This window comes from Salvia splendens, chromosome 4, assembly GCF_004379255.2.
Source record: "Salvia splendens isolate huo1 chromosome 4, SspV2, whole genome shotgun sequence".
Classification (NCBI taxonomy): Eukaryota; Viridiplantae; Streptophyta; class Magnoliopsida; order Lamiales; family Lamiaceae; genus Salvia; species Salvia splendens.
In genome coordinates, this window is record NC_056035.1 from 29,580,132 (window position 1) to 29,601,812 (window position 21,681).

At 36.2% G+C, this 21,681-nt stretch overlaps 1 pseudogene; it reads left to right on the top strand.

Annotated features, from left to right (window-relative positions):
• Positions 1 to 7,286: 7,286 nt before the first annotated feature.
• Positions 7,287 to 19,963, top strand: LOC121800937 (annotated as a pseudogene).
• The last annotated feature ends 1,718 nt before the right edge of the window (positions 19,964 to 21,681 follow it).

A 21,681-nucleotide genomic window follows, 5' to 3' on the forward strand; every position in this document is an offset into this window, starting at 1 on the left:
ATTTTTCCTACAGCCGACGACCCACTCTAATACTATATGATAGAAACTCATAGAATCACTTAACTGAGTGTTGAAATAATTTAGAGGAATAGATATATATGATCTTATAATGTGTAATCCAGAAAGATATGTTTAGATTTGGCTTACATCCTATATAAAGGACTACATTTGTATCTGTCAAAATTTGAACTTGGGAGTTGGATTCCCAGGCTAGACATGATTTTCCAACCTAGCTCTTAATTTTAGGTTAAAATTGTAAAATTGTGCTAGATTTTGATTATTTTTTTTGGTTACAAATTGGTCAGTCCTTCAAGTAATTTGTACTACATGAAAGATGGTATTTATAGGTGAGCTATTAGTCAATTTGCACAGCAAGAGGAATATTGTGTGGTGATTAGAGATGTGATGGTTTTGTGGAGTGATTGTTCACAATTTGATTACACTTTAATTTGTTCCTTGTAAAGCTTTATTATCAAAATTTTGTCCCATAGTTCTGCGTGGGGATTATTTGATTAGAGCACACTTCCATTTCTTCTTCGTCTTCTTTAGCTGTTCATTATCTCCATGGTAGTTTATTTGGACGATTTGTATTTATTTATGATTTTGGAAATTAATCAATTATATAGTCAGTACCACTTTCACCGCTATCAATTCTCATTTTTGGTCACACCACAAACACATTACCTCTGTCCAAAAAAATAGACTGATTTTATTAGACCAATTCTAAATATGGAAAGTTTTAAACAAATACTAACACTACACATTATTGTAAATCTGGACCCACAATCCACTCACACTACTTCCAATACCTTTTCCCTCTTTCTCTATTATTTTACCAATTGTGTATTTAAACCCGCGCCATTTACAAACTTTATCTATTTTTGATGGATGAAAGTAGTACTTAATTCATATTTTCATACAAAGAATTGTACACTCAATTACATCTAACCTCAAAATTCAACATGCTATAAATCATGCATAGCCAACACTAGGACTCAATTGTGCTACATCCTTTATATAGCTAAACTTCCGTTGTGAATATATCTATGTGATGAAAGATTTCTCTCTCATGAACGAGTATGAATGCATTACTAAAGAAAATGGTCCACTTAACAAATGGCCAGGGGATATCAATCTATGCCTTTGGGTGAAGAGCAACTTTATATCCTTAGGCCACCTGTCTCTCCCTTCGATGTGTTGGAAATAGTTCATTGGTGGATACCCCTTGGTCTGATGGCAAAAGAAGAAAAGGAAAGACACACAAAAGTATCCACTTCGATGTGTTGGAAATAGTTCATTGGTGGATACCCCTTGGTCTGATGCCAAAAGAAGAAAAGGAAAGACACACAAAAGTATCCACTTCGATGTGTTAGAAATAGTTCATTGGTGGATACCCCTTGGTCTAGTGCCAAAAGAAGAAAAGGAAAAACACACAAAAGTATCCACTTCGATGTGTTGGAAATAGTTCATTGGTGGATACCCCTTGGTCTGATGCCAAAAGAAGAAAAGGAAAGACACACAAAAGTATCCACTTCGATGCGTTGGAAATAGTTCATTGGTGGATACCCCTTGGTCTGATGCCAAAAGAAGAAAATGAAAGACACACAAAAGTATCCACTTCGATGTGTTGGAAATAGTTCATTGGTGGATACCCCTTGGTCTGATGCCAAAAGAAGAAAAGGAAAGACACACAAAAGTATCCACTTCGATGTATTGGAAATAGTTCATTGGTGGATACCCCTTGGTCTGATGCCAAAAGAAGAAAAGGAAAGACACACAAAAGTATCCACTTCGATGTGTTGGAAATAGTTCATTGGTGGATACCTCTTGGTCTAGTGCCAAAAGAAGAAAAGGAAAAACACACAAAAGTATCCACTTCGATGTGTTGGAAATAGTTCATTGGTGGATACCCCTTGGTCTGATGCCAAAAGAAGAAAAGGAAAGACACACAAAAGTATCCACTTCGATGCGTTGGAAATAGTTCATTGGTGGATACCCCTTGGTCTGATGCCAAAAGAAGAAAATGAAAGACACACAAAAGTATCCACTTCGATGTGTTGGAAATAGTTCATTGGTGGATACCCCTTGGTCTGATGCCAAAAGAAGAAAAGGAAAGACACACAAAAGTATCCACTTCGATGTATTGGAAATAGTTCATTGGTGGATACCCCTTGGTCTGATGCCAAAAGAAGAAAAGGAAAGACACACAAAAGTATCCACTTCGATGTGTTGGAAATAGTTCATTGGTGGATACCTCTTGGTCTAGTGCCAAAAGAAGAAAAGGAAAAACACACAAAAGTATCCACTTCGATGTGTTGGAAATAGTTCATTGGTGGATACCCCTTGGTCTGATGCCAAAAGAAGAAAAGGAAAGACACACAAAAGTATCCACTCCCACGTAGTATAACTTAAGGTCTCTCAAACTCTCCATTACCATGAAAACATTCGAAACACACCTAAATAGTTGGAAAGTTACAAGTACAACATTGTGGACAATTATCAAAGAAAGTTTATATCCAGGGGAAATCATATACCAAACCAATAAATATTGTTGGTAATTGGTATAACCACCAACAACAACTATCCAATAAATGGTGGAAATGCAGCATGTAGCACAAGTTTCCGGTAGTTATATTCTATATCAAGTTCCTACTCTATGATCAATCATTTTATAATTCCATCGTAATTGGGTTCATGAAAACTAGTAAATACATATATTCAATATAGTACCTATGCGGTGGAGCTTGATATCAATTTACTGCTACAATCAACACCTATTACAAAGGGACTTTAACCTTCCCATCAAAATGTTGCATGCAAGGGATTCATTTGGAGTAAACTGGCAAACTCTGATCAAGGAATACTAAACATCATATGACCCATAACCATTAACAAGACATTAAGGTCTCATTAATTTACTATGGTGGATATGAGTGAATGGCTATAATGTTCTTCATGAATCATGCCCCAACGAGGTACAATATTCTTTCTTCTTGAAGCATCAAACATATGATATTTTTACTAATTTTATCATATAAGATATTCATTAAGACATCCATCAAATTTATTGCAAATCCAACAAGAATGAATATAACTATAAATATATGATACAATTCCCTCCCAATCCCTGAATGCCCCAACCTTGTTATAATTGGGTCTGAGAAGTAGATTCATATTAAGCATTCTTAAAAGAAAAAATCTCATTTCTATCATTTCTATTCCAAACACAGAATAAGACTTAAAAGTGATAACGAAGAGCAGCTCAGTTGGTAAGACGCTTCCCATCTAACCAATAGGTTGAGGGTTCGAGTCATCACGGGAGTAGATGAGGAACCACTGTTGATCATCTTAAAGAGAGAGAGACTTGAAAATGTTTTCCTAGAAGATTACTCCTATTGCATGATCTAATACTACTAAGGGTCTCACTTAGTAAAACAAAATCTTCATGGAATTACTAGAGACAAGGCAAGAAAACTTCTTATGAAGGAATTGAAGAAAAGAAAACATATACATACAATTAAGCTGGGAATAATATGCATTTGTTCAATATAGATAGTTTAATTGCTTAGTTATGCTTTTCCCAATGAATTCATTAAGCTACAAGAATACATATATTACATGAAAAATAAAGCAGCAAACCATCGATCAAATTAACTTATCTGCCAAATAGTGACCAAAAGATTGCTATAAGTCACAGATCGAAAGTTTCTTCTTTGGCCCTTCATTAAATTATAGTACTCCCTTTGTCCCACAATAGGAGTTACATTTGATGTAGACACCGATTTTAGAAAATATAAAGAATTGTGGTTTGGAAAAGTTAGTGGAATATGAGACCCACTTTTTGTATTGGTTTCATGATAATAAAATGTAAATGTGAGTGAAGTGAGTTAGTGGATTGTGGGACCTATTTACCATTTATGGTAAAAGTGAAATATGACTCTTATCGTGGGACGAACCGAAATGGAAAAAATGTGACTCTTATTGTGGGACGGAGCGAGTAAAGTACAATTTTCATTTTTTTTATACAGATGAATAGAGGCATTAGAAGCTGAAAAGAGATCGTATAAAAGAGTTGATTTTGTCACATTGTCTAGGACATTAATTACTTGAAAGTGTATTATGGTTTAGGTAAATATATCTTGCAAAAAGTTTCTGTCAATCGAAATATAGGCATGAAAGAGTAATTGATATGTAAACACCCCAAAAGACATAAACAAAATTGACCATTTACCCAAACGAGATTAAAGAAAACGCACCATCGCCTTTTATACTCGAACTACACAAATTGTGAAAAATATACTCATATCTCACAATCTAAAATCCTCTCTCTAAACCAATATTGTCCAAGAAATAATCAAATAAAAATTAATTTTGAAGAAAAATGACGCAAAAACAACTAATTAAAAAGATGAAAGTAGTGAACACACCTTAAACTTGTTCATTGTAAAAGAAGGCCATAAGCAAGAAATTCAAATAAGTTGACAAAAAGGATTTTATTTCCTGATCAAGAAAGGGACAAAAAAAGGTTCAAAAAACTTACCCAGAAGGAGTGGCAAATTGAGTTTTTCTTAAGCTGGAAATGGGCATATATAGAATTAGGTAAATTTACATTATGCAAAACCAATATTAAAAACCCACTCTTCCTCTCCGACAGCATCATGAAAAGGATCGCTTCTGCCTTAAATCCTGGTGGTTTAATTATATGCATATCAAAAATGGTATTAGGGTCTCACATTCCATTAACTCATTCTATTAACTCATTTTAATCCTTCCGTGAATAGGAGTTTCGTTTTTCCATTTCGGTCCATCTGTGAATAGGAGTCCAGGTTCACTTTTACTGTAAATGGTATTACGGTCTCACATTCCACTAACGCATTCTACTTACATTTTATTTAAAACTAATATACACAAATGAGACTTATATACCACTAACTTTTTCCACTAATTTTTCTCAAGATTTCTTAAAATCCGTGCTAGAAAAAGATGAGACTCCTATGTGTAGACGAAGGGAGCATATAAAAGTAGGGTCTATATTTTACCAAACTCATTTTTTTAATTTTTCTTTATAGAGTGAAACAATTTTGAATTAAAATGAGATTATAAATAGGTGAGAAATAGTATTAATATGAAAAGAAATTAACAAATAACCTAACACAGTGTAATGATGTGAAAGACACATGACACTGTGTATGTATCTTTATGAGCAAACTTTGAAATCGGTCAAAACAGAAAAGCTTTCAGTCTTATCCACCATCAGTTCATAACTTCACAAATAGATAGAACTGCGAATCAAAGACCAAACCCATTTCTGGAAACTGCAATCTTCACAGTCTCAATACATTAATTTTAAAAAAGACTAAAAGTTCATTTTGGTACTTAACATATTGCGATTGTTTAATTTTGGTCCAAAACATTATCTTTTGAATTATTCGGTCCCTCACAAATAAAAATGGGTCACATTTGGTCCATTTTGGACGGTTCCATCAAAAATTTGACGGAAACATGTCGGCTTCCGACTCCCGGTGTTCTTTCGCTGCTGCTCACCGTCAAGTCGTCGTCTCGCCTCCTCTCCCTCTCCCTCACCCTCGACCCCTCCATCGACCACCTCCCCCTCGCCCTCGCCCTCGCCGTCGTCCAGACACCCTCCGCTACGGCTGCCTCCCCCGCCGCAGTTCCACCTCCTCCTCTCAAATCGTGGCTGTGGCAACACCGGAAGGCGTCGTCGTCGCTAATTTTGCCGGAGATGAAATCGATCGGATACACCCCCGATTGCGGCACCTGCAATTACCTATTTCTGACTCTTTCAAAAATCGGTCAATTCGTCGTCTCGTCTCCTCTCCCTCTCCCTCGACCCCTCCATCGACCACCTCCCCCTCGTCGTCGTCCAAGCACCCTCCGCTACGGCTGCCCCCCCTCGCCGCAGTTCCACCTCCTCCTCTCAAATCGTGGCTGCGGCAACACCTGAAGGCGTCTACGGGGGATTGATTGCTGAGTTGAGCGAGGCGAGGAAGGTGGATGCCGTGGGGAAGGTGGTGAGGGAGATGACGTAAGGAGGGGGTGAGGCTGAGGGATGAGACGGTGACGACGGTGGGTGAGGCTGAGGGATGATGGAAGGTGGACGCTGTGGCGGAGGTGGTGAGGGAGGTTTGGGTTTAGGGTTTCAGTCAAATTTTTGACGGAACCGTCCAAAATGGACCAAATGTGACCCATTTTTATTTGTGAGAGACTGAATAATTCAAAAGATAATGTTTTGGACCAAAATAAAAAAATTGCAATATGTTAAGGACCAAAGTGTGACTTTAGTCATTTTAAAATATGGAGTAGAAAGTTTGAGGTGCCTGAGCGGATATTACAAGTTTTTTAAGTTTTTAGGTAAATCTAAGTGGATGCCTTCAACTTCAGAATGCCATTAAGTGGTAATTTTATTTTCAATTTGATAAAATAGCTAAAAGTAAAATACATACATAAAATACTTTATAGTTTATTTTATTTTGTACTTTAATATATTAAAGTAATTAATTATTTTAATAAAAATAGAGATTCTTTTGGTATATGCTATAGTCCACTTTTATTTTTTGGTAATTTTTCAGTATTATATTTGTGATTCTCACGACACTTTTCAACTCATTTCTTACTTTAGAATTAACACCCACAGCTCAGTTTTTATTTTCTATTCAATTCTTATTTATTTTATTTATACGAAATCTAATTAAATTATTTTTTATGTAGAATTGAATTCAAATACGAATTTCGTTTAAATTTAAAATATTAACATTAAATTCATAGATGAACTATTTTCGTCAAGAAATTAAATTTTATGCTAATAAAATTCACATGATAATAAAAACAAACTATTAAAGAAAAAAAGAAAAGAAATTAAATGAAAAACACAATAAAAAGGAGGGTCGGAGATTTACATGTCAAGAATGCTGCTATTTTATTTAAATTGTGGTGGAGAAGTCAGAACTCAGAAGCCTCTTTGGAAAGAAATTGTATGTTCCAATCATAATATTAGACATTTCGACGACCTTCAAGAGGTAAGTGAGAGAACTAAGGGAGCATCTGGGGGCAGTTGACGAATTTTCGAAGCTTTAGAAATGAAATCCAACAAGTGGCTCGAAAAGACATTCAAATCAAAGTGGGAAACGGGGCACAAACACGTTTCTTGGCATGATATATAGATGGATGGAGGGAGAGACTCTCAAGGAATTATTTCCAAGACTCTACATGTTGTCAAATCAGAAGGATAACATAATCAAGGATATGAGAGCATGGGAAAATGAAAAATGGAAATGGATTTTTCGATGGAGAAGAAACCTTTTCTCCTGGAAGAAGAACTCGTTGGAAACCTTTACTCGGTCGTGAATCGCCTTGAGTTGAGAGAAAACACGAGAGATGAGAGGGTGTGGGCTTTTAATAACTCTATAGGTTTCTTTGTTTCTAACTTTGTGCTGCAGGTCACTAAGAGCTTGGAGAATGCTAACACCGCAATGAGTCAAAACTCCCTCGCTTGGAAGAACTCTGCCCCATCCCGAGCTCAACTACTTGTCTGCTTTATCTTGCAAGGAAGGCTTAACACTAAAGATAGATTAATCAGATGGGGCATACCAAGAATTGAGGATGATAGATGTATTTTCTGCAAGGAAGAGCCGGAGATATTAGAGCACGTCTTTTTTAGCTGTAGAATCTCGAGTGGTATATGGTATTATTGTTGTGCTCAATGGAATTTATCCATTTGCTTGCCTAAGGACCGGATGGCATGCCTTCTCTCTTGGCTGGGCACTCCTCTTCACAAAGCAAATAAAAAGGTGTGAAATTCTCTGTTCTTTTTTTATCTCATGTTCGATATGAGATATTCGGAATAAAATGATCTTCCAAGGTTTGTGCCGGATTGGGAGCTTGAGAAGAAAAAAATGATTTGACGACTAAGTGTGTGGACAAGATGTTCGCACCCAAATTCTCCCTTTCCATCATAGATTTTGGGTAAGGGTTGATCCTTTTTCTTGAATGCCTTAGTAAAAAAAAATCCTTAAGGGTTGTTTTGTTTTGTTTTGTTTTTGGTTGGCTTTCTCTATAGTTTTTTGCGTTAGTGTAATGGTCTTGTTAGCGTTAGAGCACTAAGGGAGTTTGCTAGCTAGATAGCTTTTGTACTTGGTTTTATCGCATTGGGAACTTTTGCTCACCATTCATGGTTTGATTCTTTTATTTTATCAAGAGTGAACTGTATGAAATATCCATAACTTTTGTACTTGTTGCACCAGTGACCCCTAACAAAAAAATAGCATCAGAGGGGTCTAATAAAATATATAATCACAAATGAGGTTTTTTCGGACGATAACACCTTCATGCCCTAAAAGGGCATTTTTGTCAAATTACCCACAATGATGATGTCGCCCTGCATGCAACCTGACACAACAACATATGATTTGACATAGAGTTGAGTGGGCTATCATTTTCTTACTTTTTTACATTTCTTTACTAAATGTATAGATTTACATTTCATAATAATAATTGAATACAGACATGAAGAATTATAGATGTAGTTGGATTACAACGGCAAATTTTAAACAAAAACTCAATATGATACACAGTTATTTAAAACTTTTCCTATTCATTTGTATTGATAGTAATTTTCGTACCATGCAGTATATTTTATATGGTCGAATAATTCCCATTGTGAAAAACTTTTCTAATTTAAATACTCAAAGATATTTTAAAATTCAATCTGGTAATAAGCTAAAATACTTATGAATTCATAATACTATCAAATATTATACTAGTATAGTACTAGTATATGTTTTCTTTTTTGTTTTACACTTTTTAATTTTTTGTTTAATATTTTTATTTTATTTTCTAAAAAACTTTTTTCCTTTAAATACTCAAAGCTAATTATTCTAATCTATAACTAATATTTGATGTCATAACTACAATTTATAAGTATATTAATTTACATAATTATTTGAAATTTATCATAATGTGTTATGATAACATCTTTTTATACTCAATAATACTTAGGTTTATACAATCACGCCATTAATATAAATATCTATAATGTAAATAATTCAGTAATTAGTGAAAAAAAATATTGGAATCAACTTTTATAATTATGTATTTATATAGGAGTATTATATAAATAAATTTTCTTTAGAATAAAATGGAGACATGCTCTAGTCTGCATATGATACACTTATTGCTGCATTATTAATACATATTATTATAGTAGTACCACATAACGATACTGAATTTTTTTTTTAATAATTGGTGACAAAATATAATATTAGAAATAGATTTTAGTATTAAAATATATTTATATGTTAGCACTCCGTATATGGAGAGAGTGGCCCACGTGAGGGGGGTGTGCTAGTATTGATTTTAAGTAGAGTGTAATTAATAAAGGGGAAAATGAATAAATTAATAGAATCATTGCTCTGCGTTTCATTTACATTGAACTGCGTTTCATGCACAGCATTGTGTGCTGTGTTGTATGATTTGACAAATCTCTTCATGCATGTGTAGTTGTGCAGAGTAGGTGTACAGAGGTGTGCAAGTTTGGCGGTCATCAGACAGAATTGCCCTTTAATTTATTTGGGCATTTTCGTCTGAAAATTGGCTTAAACATCTGGTTTGTGATTGTATATTTTGTTAGGCCCCTTTGATGCTATTTTTTTTGTTAGGCTTCACGGATGTAATAAGTGCAAAAGTTAGAGATATTTCATACAGTTCACTCTTTTATAAAAAATGACTCTACAATAGTAATCATAATGATAAAAGATGAAGTTAGGCTATATCCTTTATAGCCACTTTCAATATATATTTGGAAAGTTGGCATTTACTCCTTCCATCCGTCAAATAATATTATAATTTGTAATTTTGGGATGTCCGTAATTTAAAGTCTCATTTGTTTTTTTTTCAATTTAGGTAAGGGGACCCACCATTTACCTTACTCATTACTCTCACATTTTATTATGAAACTAATACTATATAAAAGTGCAGTCCAATATCCACTAACTCATTTCCTTATTATTCTTCACTTTTGGATGACTTCTGGTCAATCTCGTAACTTATAAAATCAACCAATTAAATAATAGCTTTAGTATATTTCTTAATTGTCTCATACAATTAAACTTGTGATAAAATTTGTTGTGACTTTTATACTTTTCGTCATCATATTTTTACCAATTCCATATAATAATTTAGAAATAATAGACCATCATAATATAGAACAATGCTAAATTATTCATAAATTAACCGAAAATTATGATATAAATGATAAATTTCTTCAAAACTTTAACTGTATGGAACAATTAAGAAATATACAAAAGCTATTACTTTATAGGTTAAAGGATTAATAGGAAATTAATTAAAAATTATGATTTAATTAACAAATTTTCCATATACTATATTTGACCATTTTTCATTGATTCTCTATCAAGCCCTTTCAAGCCTTTAAAGCCTATTTTGGAAGTTAATAATGAAAATGTGATATCCTTATAAGCTTTGATAAAATAGATATTATTATTGGATAAGTTGAAGGGATAAGGAGTTGAAAAGAGTAGAAGAAAAGGAGAATAAAAGTAGTTAGTTAAAAATAAAGAAAAATGCATAGAAAAGTGTGGACAAAAAAAAAATTAGAAGTTTATATGAAAGAAAAAAGGATGCACAAAATCAAGAAAAAGGTTAGAAAATAAAAGAAAATATTCCCTCCGTCCTATAGAAATTGGTCATTTATGGTTAGCATGAGTTTTAATGTGTAATTGGTGAAGTAAGAGAGAATGAGAAAAAAAAATAGTTAAAGTTGTGTAGTGTATGGTGGGACCCATACACTTAGGGACAGAACTAGAAAAACAAATTAGTCGGTGCTGAAATTTTATATTTAAATAATAATAATATTAAAAAAATAATTTATAAGGAGTATAATTCAATTTTTAAAAATCAAACCAAACTAAAAAAGAAAAATATGCAGTCAAATTTAGAAGAACTAATATTTTATTTGAAATCCAAATGTAAATGATTGTGGATATAGAGAAATACTTAATCCGACCTTTAAAAATAAAAACTAAATTCTATTTTAGTATTTCCCTTAAAATTATGCACTTTGATTTTATTTTTTTTTCTCTAATGATGTAAGCACTAAACAAAATTTCAATTACTTTTTCTTCTTCTCTCTTATTTTATCAATTATACATTAGAACTCTTACCGTTTTAAAAATTCTTACTATTTTTTTAGAGAGAGAGACAATAAAAAATTAACTTAAATGATGTATATTAGAATCAAAACAAATCTATAAAAATAAGTTTAGAATCAATACTAATTTAGTTGTTGTAATTAAGTTATTTATCTTTAAATTTAATTTTATTTCTTTAATATAATAAAAAAATAACTTAAATCATAAAATCTATATGATTGATGATTAGATCGATGATGGGGAATGTGTGCAAAGTAATTATAGTGTTGTACTTGAATTTTATCTATGAAATATTAAGGGTGAGGAGATTGAAATCATAGTATGGGCAAACTTTATAGTACTTTATACTCCTTGAAGAATTAAAATTTTGACAATATGGTGACAAGTGTCCAACCTTGCTTAAAAACTGAAAATAAAATGGGAAGTAAAAAAGGTAAATTTGAAGAAGAGAGCAAGGCTGATGAAAAATTCAATAGAAAATTGTTAAATAAATACGTGGGGTTTAATTTAAACTTGGTACTTATTTTATTATAGTATTAAAATTCAATAGAAAATTGTTAAATAAATATGCGGGGTTAAGGCCCAATAGAATATTAATTGAAGCCCATTTACTCTCATCTCAACTGTAAATATTTTGGATTTGGTGTCGGGGCGTCGGCGCGATTGGTGACCAATGGTGGCAGGGTTTTGGAACCGGCCAAGCCCCCGCTCGAGCGGTGTCTTGGCCGCTAGTATCTCCGTCCCAGCATACACTACACAATTTTGCCACAAGTGAATATAGATTGTTTTTATGAGATAGACAAAAAAAGAAATATGGCATATATCTATGGAACGGAAATAGTCCATAAGAAGAAATCAAAACAAAGTTTGAAAGTTGTTGCAAAGTTGAAGAGTAGAGTTTGTACTTAGAGATGCCCACCGGTTCCGGTTCCGGCGGTTAACCGTCGAACCGGAACCGCCGGTTCCGGTTCCGAACCGGAACCGTGGCAATATTCCCGAACTGGAACCGTCGCAATTCGGGTCGCGGTCCGGTTCAGGTTCAAGATATTTCGAACCGGAACCGTCACCGAACCGGCGGTTCGGGACGGTTCGGAACCGACGGTTAACTGCGGAACCGCCGGTTCGGGTGCATATATCGAGGCATGGGGGATGGGGCTGGCGGCGACAGCTTTTCAGCAGCAAAACCGGCCGGAACCGCCGGTTTTTCGGCGGTTAACCGGTGGTTAACCGTGAAAACCGGCGGTTAACCGCCGGTTCAGTGGCTTTCGAGGCAGCGCGGAACACGAGGCGACAATGGCGCAGCTTTTGCAGACGGTTCGTTGACCGAACCGGCGGTTTTATCCCGGAAACCGGCGGTTTTGTCCCGAAAACCGGCGGTTCCGGCGGTTTTCCGCCAAAACCGCCGGTTTTGTGAAATTTCAAATTTTTTTTTTTTCAAATCTCAAGTTCGAATTCTTCCATTTCCCCCCTCATTTTTATCTATAAATACCCCCCTCTATCCTCATTTACATTTACCCCACTCTTGTGTTAATAAGAGTTTCTCTCTTCAATCTCCCAATTCTCTCTCTTTGTCTCCAATTTCTCATTTGTGCTATTGTGCTTCCATTTAATTACTCAAGTGCTACTCTTATTAAGCATTGTTATACGCTTTATATTTGTTCCCGTAGTTTTTTTTTTTTTTTTTTTAAAAATTAACTTGTCTTTCGTTCTCAATTGCTAAAAAAAAAATTATTCCATATTTCTACATTTCTACTATATATCAAGATGTCTTCATCCCGAGAAGGTCGTGTTGATAAGGGAAAGGGAAAATCCAAGAGTATCTTATTACATTGTTGTATCACTGTATGTATTGTAATTGTAATGTATCGTTGTTGCGGCTAAGTTGTACTTGAAGATCATTAAAATATATTCCCCATTTGATAAGTATCTTATTGGTTAAAAAGTGGGTATCTTTGGGGCAGATGGTACTGGAACACAAATTTATATATGAAATCTGGATGAATGGGGATCAGATTATAGTTTAAAATGGGAAGCAGGGTTAACTGGCCGCCAATGAACCCAGCTTCCCATTTTAAACTATAATCTGATCCTCATTCATCCAGATTCCATATATAAATTTGTGTTCCAGTACCATCTGCCCCAAAGATACCCACTTTTTCACCAATAAGATATTTATCGAATGGGGAATATATTTTAATGATCTTCAAGTACAACTTAGCCGCATCCTGAATGATCTATGAAAATTCTTCTCGGAATCAACCCTTTTTTCTTGCAAAATGTTGCCCATTTTCTAAGCAAACACATATCAGCACGCCATATACACATTGCTGCATTTCTAATAGGGGCAATTTGATCTTCCAAAGCAATCAATGCATCTCGAACACACATAGTCAGAACATTATTCAAGCATCTAGCATGGAAAAAATCAGAACAAACTATCTATTAGTGCTAATTTTTTCCATGCTAGATGCTTGAATAATATTCTGACTATGTGTGTTCGAGATGCATTGATTGCTTTGGAAGATCAAATTGCCCCTATTAGAAATGCAGCAATGTGTATATGGCGTGCTGATATGTGTTTGCTTAGAAAATGGGCAACATTTTGCAAGAAAAAAGGGTTGATCCCAAGGTAAGAGAACTACGTGGGCTTTGATTCCTCAATAAAATTGTGGATACGTAGGCAACTCAACTTAAATTTGAAAAGTTTAACTTTGAAAGTTTAAGTTGATCCCAAGCCCTTTTCAATTTTTCCTTTTTCCCCCCCATTTCATGTTTTTTTTATTTACCTTCCGAGTCCGACGAGGCGACGACACTTGTAAATTATATTACATTGTTGTATGTTGTTGTATTGTATACTTATGTATTGTAAATTGTAATGTATCGTTGTCCGTTACAACTCAAAATCAATAAAATTTATTTCATTTTCTCCTTATTCGTCTTATTTGTGCTTGAATTATGCATTGTCTTGTTCCGATTTGTTGTATAAAGCCAAATTTCAAATTTAAAAAAAAAATAATAATTGAACCGCGAAACCGCCGGTTCGAAAACCGGAAGGCCTCATGGTCCGGTTCCGGTTCCGCCTCCGCCAAAACCGGAACCGCCGGTTTTCGAACCGTGGGCAACACTATTTGTACTAGACTTAATAAAACTAGGTTATCAATAATGATGCAATGCTTACGTGGGCCCCACCGTTGTAGTGGTTCCACCCAAAGTTGCATATATGGGCACATAAATTTAATAAAACTGGCGACTTCGAATACATATAACTGAATTAGCTTTTAGAGGCTATCAAGAATTTCACTTTGTTGCGTGTTAAATTGTTGTTTTGGATCATATGCAGATTTGTTTTAGGTGAAAAAGAAGAAGGGTCCCGCCGGAGTGCGAAGGAGTGGGCGGAGGAGTATAAAGGGAGCGTCACCGCTTACGTCGTCATTTCCTGCGTTGTTGCTGCAATCGGCGGTTCCCTCTGGCGGAAAATCAGGTAATTAATTTATGAGTAAATTGTTGGAAAAAAACGTGTAATTGATGGAAATTTTTGATATGACCATTCCTTTGGCTTTCCATCTCTTGTAACCACCTTTTGCGTAATGGTTTGCTTAATGGTGGATTATGTTCAAGACCTTTCATGTTCTCTTTTGTGCCTATATAAGGCATGTGGATTTGAGAGATGTGTACACACAAACAAAACATTCTATCTTATCTCTAGCTCTCAAGCATTCTAGTTAGCTTTTTAGGAGCATTGTCTAGCTCGATTCTCGGAACTCCATCAAGTTCGCCGGTGCCTAGCGGGTTTGAGGTGCTTCTACACGCTAGGAGGAAGTCGTTTTATCTTTGGGGGCAATACGCCATTCCGTGAGCACTAGCCGGGGCGTAATTTGTCTTGCGGAAAGAGGGCTTTCCTCGACTCGACTTATAAATTTGGTTTGCTTTATTTCCATTGTAATTTTCATTCCTCTTTTTGTTGCAAAGTTTCCTTTCGATTGTAATAGTTAGAGTACCGCCTGTACACGGCTTGGAAATTTCTTCCCACTATTTCTAACATTCGCAAGACAAATTAGTGTACTCTTCTAAGACAGGGTTATACCAATTGAAGTTGGAGGAAACATGAGCACCAAAGCTGGAATGAAGTAACGAACAGTCGCAATGTTCATTGGCTACGAAATGGTTAATTCCCTGAGATCAACTCTCTTGAGAATTGTATTTATCGTTTGTCATTTGACAAGCAAGACCAATTTAGACTTGGTAGTAGTAATTGGGATGCATGGGTTGTTGAATGTACCAATGCACATATGGTTCAATATAATTGTGTACTTATTGGTGGAGACAATATTGTGCAAATTATTTGAACGTGTTGTTATAAACTACAAAGATCACGAGGTGGTCGCAATGGTCTCCGACGTGAACCATGGTATCAATCCAAATGAATGGTTTGTTGATACGGGTGCCACATGTCATGTGTTCTCCGAGAGAAGCGTTTTTTCTACCTACAAATCTGTTGGAGGTAGAAAAGTACGCATGGGAAACCAAGCCTCTTCTAAGGTGGTTGGTGTGGGTAATGTGTTCCTAAAATTAGGATCTGGAAAAGTTCTTACCCTTAAGGATGTACTGCATGTCCCAGACATCCGAAATAATTTGGTGTCAGGCTCACTTCTAGTAAACCATGGATTTTCACTAGAATTTGAGTGTGAAAAGGTTTTATTAACCAAGTATGGAAAGTTCATAGGTGAAGGCTACCTAGTGAATGGACTTTTTGAGCTGAATGTTACGGTCATTCACCGTGGAAAAGGAATAAACAATAAGGAAGATGACACGTTCTCTTATTTGCTTGAGAGCTCTGATTTATGGCATAATATATTGGGACATGTAAATCTAAATGCTATAAAAAGACTAGTAAATCTTAATTTACTAAAAGTAGATAAGTTTAACTCACAAGAAAGATGTGAAGTGTGTGTTGAAGCCAAAACCTCTTGAATTGATCCATACAGACGTATGTGATTTGAAATTTGTGCAAACAAGAGGTGGTAAAAAGTACTTCATCACATTTATAGATGATTGCACAAGGTATTGTTACATTTACTTATTAAGAAGTAAAGATGAGGCAATTGAAGCGTTTAAAGACTTCAAAAATGAAGCCGAAAATCAACTTAATTGTCGAATTAAGTGTGTTCGAAGTGATAGAGGTGGTGAGTATGTAGCGCCGTTTGCAGAATTATGCCATGCAAGTGGTATAATTCACCAAACCACAACTCCATATTCTTCTCAATCAAATGGTGTTGTTGAACGCAAAAATCGAACACTAAAAGAGATGATGAATGCTTTGTTGATTAATTCAGGATTACCCCAGAACATGTGGGGGGAGGCTGTGTTAACAGCGAATCATATCCTGAACAAAATTCCACTAAAAAATAGGGATGTGACTCCTTATGAGTTGTTGGAAGGCAATAAACCTTCGTATTCACACCTCAAAGTGTGGGGGTGCTTAGCGAAGGTAGAAGTGCCTCCTCCGAAACAAGTTGCAATAGGCCCTAAAACAGTCGATTGCATCTTTATTGGCCATGCACTTAATAGTAGTGCCTATCGTTTCCTAGTCCATAGATCAGTTGTGCCTGGCGTGGCTGAAGGAACAACGATTGAGTCAACGAATGCTATATTCTTTGAGAATGTTTACCCTTGCAAGAGGCAAGTGGATCGTTCTAGTGAAAGAATGATGGATGAATCCACTAGTTCTAATCCTCCAAAAAGGACGAGGTCAAGTCCTAAGGATGTTGAACCAAGACGTGGTAAAAGAGTTAAAGTTGCTAAAACATTTGGTCCCGACTTCATAACTTTTATGTTGGATGACGAACCAAAGTCATTGGCGGAAGCTCTGTCTGGCCTAGATGCAGCGTGGTGGCAAGAAGCTATCAACAGTGAAATTGAATCCATCATGAGAAATAACACTTGGGTGTTAGTAGACTTGCCTGAAGGCTGTAAGGTTTTAGGGTGCAAGTGGATTCTGAAAAGGAAATATAAGCCCGATGGTACTATAGATAAGTACAAAGCTCACCTAGTTGTCCAAGGCTTTAAGCTGAAAGAAGGGCATGACTTTTTTGATACCTATTCACCTGTTACGAGAATCACTTCCATTCGGGTGCTTCTTGCGATTGCTGCTTTGCACAATCTCGATATTCACCAAATGGATGTGAAAACTGCGTTTCTGAATGGTGATCTGGAAGAAGAAATATATATGGAACAACCCGAAGGGTTTGTTGTGCCTGGGCAAGAGCGTAAAGTATGCAAACTGGTAAAGTTATTATATGGGTTGAAGCAAGCACCATTACAATGACATTTAAAATTTGACAACGTGATGTTGGCAAATGGATTCACTATCAATGAGTGCGATAAGTGTGTTTACATTAAGAACACAAATAACGGTTTTGTTATTGTGTGTCTTTATGTAGATGATATGTTGATTACGGGCAGCAATAGTGCCATTATCAACGAAACCAAAAATATATTGAAGAGAAATTTCGACATGAAAGATATGGGTTTAGCTGATGTGATTCTCGGAATCAAAATTAAAAGGAATCATGAGGGAATTGCTCTGACACAATCTCATTATATTGAGAAAGTGCTAAAGAAATTTCACTCGTTCGATTGTGAGCCAGCTAAGACTCCATTGGAACCCAACGTGCATTTGAGTAAGCACACGGGTGAGCCTATAGCTCAAGAAGAATATGCATAGATCATAGGGAGTTTGATGTTTATCACAAACTACACCCGACCAGATCTTGCGTGTACGGTGAATAAGCTGAGCCGATTTACGAGCAACCCAAGCAAGGAACATTGGAAAGCTCTGCGTAGGGTTTTGAGATACTTGAAGTATACTCTTAACTTTGAACTGCAGTACACAAGATATCCCCAAGTACTTGAAGGGTACTGTGATGCAAATTGGATCTCTGATTCAAAAGACTCGTTCTCGATGAGTGGTTATGTGTTCACTGTGGGGGTGGTGCTGTTTCGTGGAAGTCGACGAAACAAACGTGTATAGCTCGAACCACCATGGAATCTGAGTTTATCGCATTGGATAAAGCAGGGGAAGAAGCCGAGTGGCTTAGAAATTTCCTAGAATGTATTCCATGTTGGAAGAAGCCAGTGCCGACAGTAGTGATATACTGTGATAGCCAAGCAGCTATAGGGAGAGCACATAGTGGCTTATACAACGGTAAGTCTCGACATATTCGTCGGCGACATAATACCGTCAGACAATTGATCACAAGTGGTGTTATCACAGTTGACTATGTAAGGTCAGTTGATAACTTAGCGGATCCGTTAACGAAAGGTTTATACCGTGATCAATTGCATAAATTGCTAAAAGGAATGGGACTGAAAACCACATCTTAAAACAAGTACAACAATCAGGGGCTGGGCTGTCTGCGTTCACGTCGTCTCTGTATCTCGTCGTCCCTAGTTGCGTCTCCGATGGCGCGCAAGTACGGCCGCCGCAGCAGCATCCTCTGCGGCGGCGTGAGCTTCTTGATCGGAGCGGCGCTTGATGCCTCGGCGGTTAATCTGGTCATGCTCATTTTGGGCCGGATCATGCTCGGTGTGGGCATTGGATTTGGAAATCAGGTATCAATAATTCTTATTTGTTAATTGTTTATAGAATCAATCAAATTCATCATCCCTTCCAAAATTTGTTTCATAAAAGTTTAATTCTCGCATTTGGCCAAATTGAGCTGTTTCTTTTAATTTTTTAAATTCAAAACGAATTCATTTAATCATCCACGTCATCGTCACATTAAAACACAGTTACAACACTATTAGTTGATAACACTAACCTTTCTGGATATAGCCTTAAGATTTACCTACAAGTGGTGATAATTGAAACATCATTGAAATTCGCATCAAGAATTGAGAATGAAATACCATTTTGTATCCCTGACTTTTAAAATCCTCCAACTCGAGGGGCATAAAATAAAAAATACTTATTTCCCACTTGCCAAAACTTCATGGAAACCAAACACCTATGGAATGGTTTAATTTTGTGGGCCCATAAGCCACAATTCTAACAAACTTTCATTTCTAATAAAATCATCTCAAACACACCCTAATTATTTTTTTATAGGAGGGCACTAATTTTACACCGAATTATCATAATTTTTTTAATCAGACACCATTAAAAAAATTTGAATAAATTTGGTGATTTTATAGGCAGTGCCGCTCTACTTATCAGAAATGGCGCCAACTCACCTGAGAGGCGGCCTGAACATGATGTTCCAACTGGCGACGACGCTCGGGATATTCACCGCCAACATGATCAACTTCGGGACTCAAAAGCTCGAGCCGTCGGGTTGGCGCCTCTCCCTGGGGCTGGCAGCTGCGCCGGCCATCCGGCGGAATACTTCTCCCGGAAACCCCCAACAGCCTAATTAAAAGAGGATTCGAACAACAGGGCAGGAAAGTGCTAGAAAAAAATCCGAGGAACGAGCGACGTTCAAGCCGAGCTCCAGGACATAACGGACGCCAGCGAGCTAGCAAACTCAATCAAGCATCCTTTCCGAAACATTCTAGAGCGGCGCAACCGGCTGCAGCTGGCCATGGTCGTCCTGATGCCGGCCTTCCAGATACTAACCGGCATCAACGCCATTTTATTCTACGCGCCCGTTCTTTTCCAGGCTATGGGCCTGGAAGGGAACGCGCCGCTCTACTCTTCGGCCGTGACAGGGGCCGTGCTGGCCGCCTCCACGGTCATCTCCATCGCCACGAGACGAAGGGTTTTCCGATTGAGGAGATGAGTTTCGTGTGGAAGAAACACTGGTTTTGGAAGGACATTGTGATGTAGATGTAGATGTAGATGTAGATGTAGATGTAGATGTAGATGTAGTAGTGTTCAATGTGGTGATATAACAATAGATGGAGGAAATCATATCTGATTTTCCCAATTGCAATTTGGATGAAATGAAGAGATGAAATGGTTACTTAATCATGTTTTAAAATTAAGCAATCTACAATAGGGCTGGGGAAAAATACCGAAATACCGGCCTTATCGTACCGAAAAAATATCGAAAATACCGAATTTTTGGTATACCGTGACTTTCGGTACGGTATGATACCTTACCGAAAAATTTCGATAAGGTAACGGTATGGATTTTCAAATACCGCGGTATACCACTGCATACCGAAATTCTGTATATACCGTAAATTAAGGTATATACCGTAAACTAAGGTATATACCACAAAAATATAAACACAATTATATATAAAATATATTTTATATATTTTTAAATTATAAAATCTATTGTGAAATATAAATATAATTATGAATAAATTATATTTAATTTATTTTTAAAATTATAAAATATAAATAATATTCTAAAAACTCTAATTTTATATTTTAATTGATGTTGAAAGTCAGGTATACCGAACTTCGGTATGGTATACCGAAAATGAGGTACGGTATCGGTATGAAAATTCGTCATACCGAAAATAAGGTATACCGAAGTTCGGTATACCGAAAACTTTGGTAAGGTAAAGGTATGATTTTTTCGCATACCGTATTTACGGTAAGGTATACGGTATGGTGGTTTCGGTAAGGTATACCGTACCTACCCACCCCTAATCTACAATAACAGAAACTCTGAAAATATAAATGGTGAGTGAAACTTTAAATGGTCTACTAATTCTTTTGTGCATACATACTAGAGTTGTCAACTGGCCCAGCCCAGGCCCGGCCCACCAATACCAATAAAACGAAGTGGGCCTGATCTGAGCTCATTAATTGAGATGAGCTCTAATTGGGTCCTTTTGTAAATCTAGATCCAACCCAGGATCATCTGAAACCCAGCCCAGGCCCAGGTCCAGTCCTCAGATATGAGCCAACGTCGGGCCGGGCCGGGCCTCAAGTTATGTAGGCCTCGGCGGGCATGGGCTGGCCGGCCCACTTGACAACTCTAATATATACAAAGGGTTTTACTTATACCAAACATTATTTATAGTTTCATACTAATGATAATGATAAAATGCAAACTCTAAATATTGTACAAACTCCAAATTATGATTTGGATCGTCAGAAAATGTCAACAGATGACAAAATAACAACAACAAAAAATGTTAATACAACATCAGTCGTTGACACTGTGTTGACATTTTTTTTTGTTATTTTATCATCCGTTGACATTTACTAGCGGTCTTAATCATAGTTTACCGTTTTTACAATATTTTAAATTTGCACTTAGATTATATTCCTTTATACCAAACTAATTTTAATATAGGAAGGGTCTTCGGGCTCGTCATCTTGATATGATTGCTCTTGTGCTCGTATCCGAATATCAGTTTATTATTATCGAACAAATTAAGTTTTAGACTTCCTTGAGTCCAGTGGATGCTCTGATTTCATAATTTTTGCACTTTCTCTAAATATGGTGTAACGATTTCAACAATCAAATTAATAAAGGAATACTTATACCTGTGTTAAAGTTTAGTATCAGATTTTATTCATATAAACATAATTTTA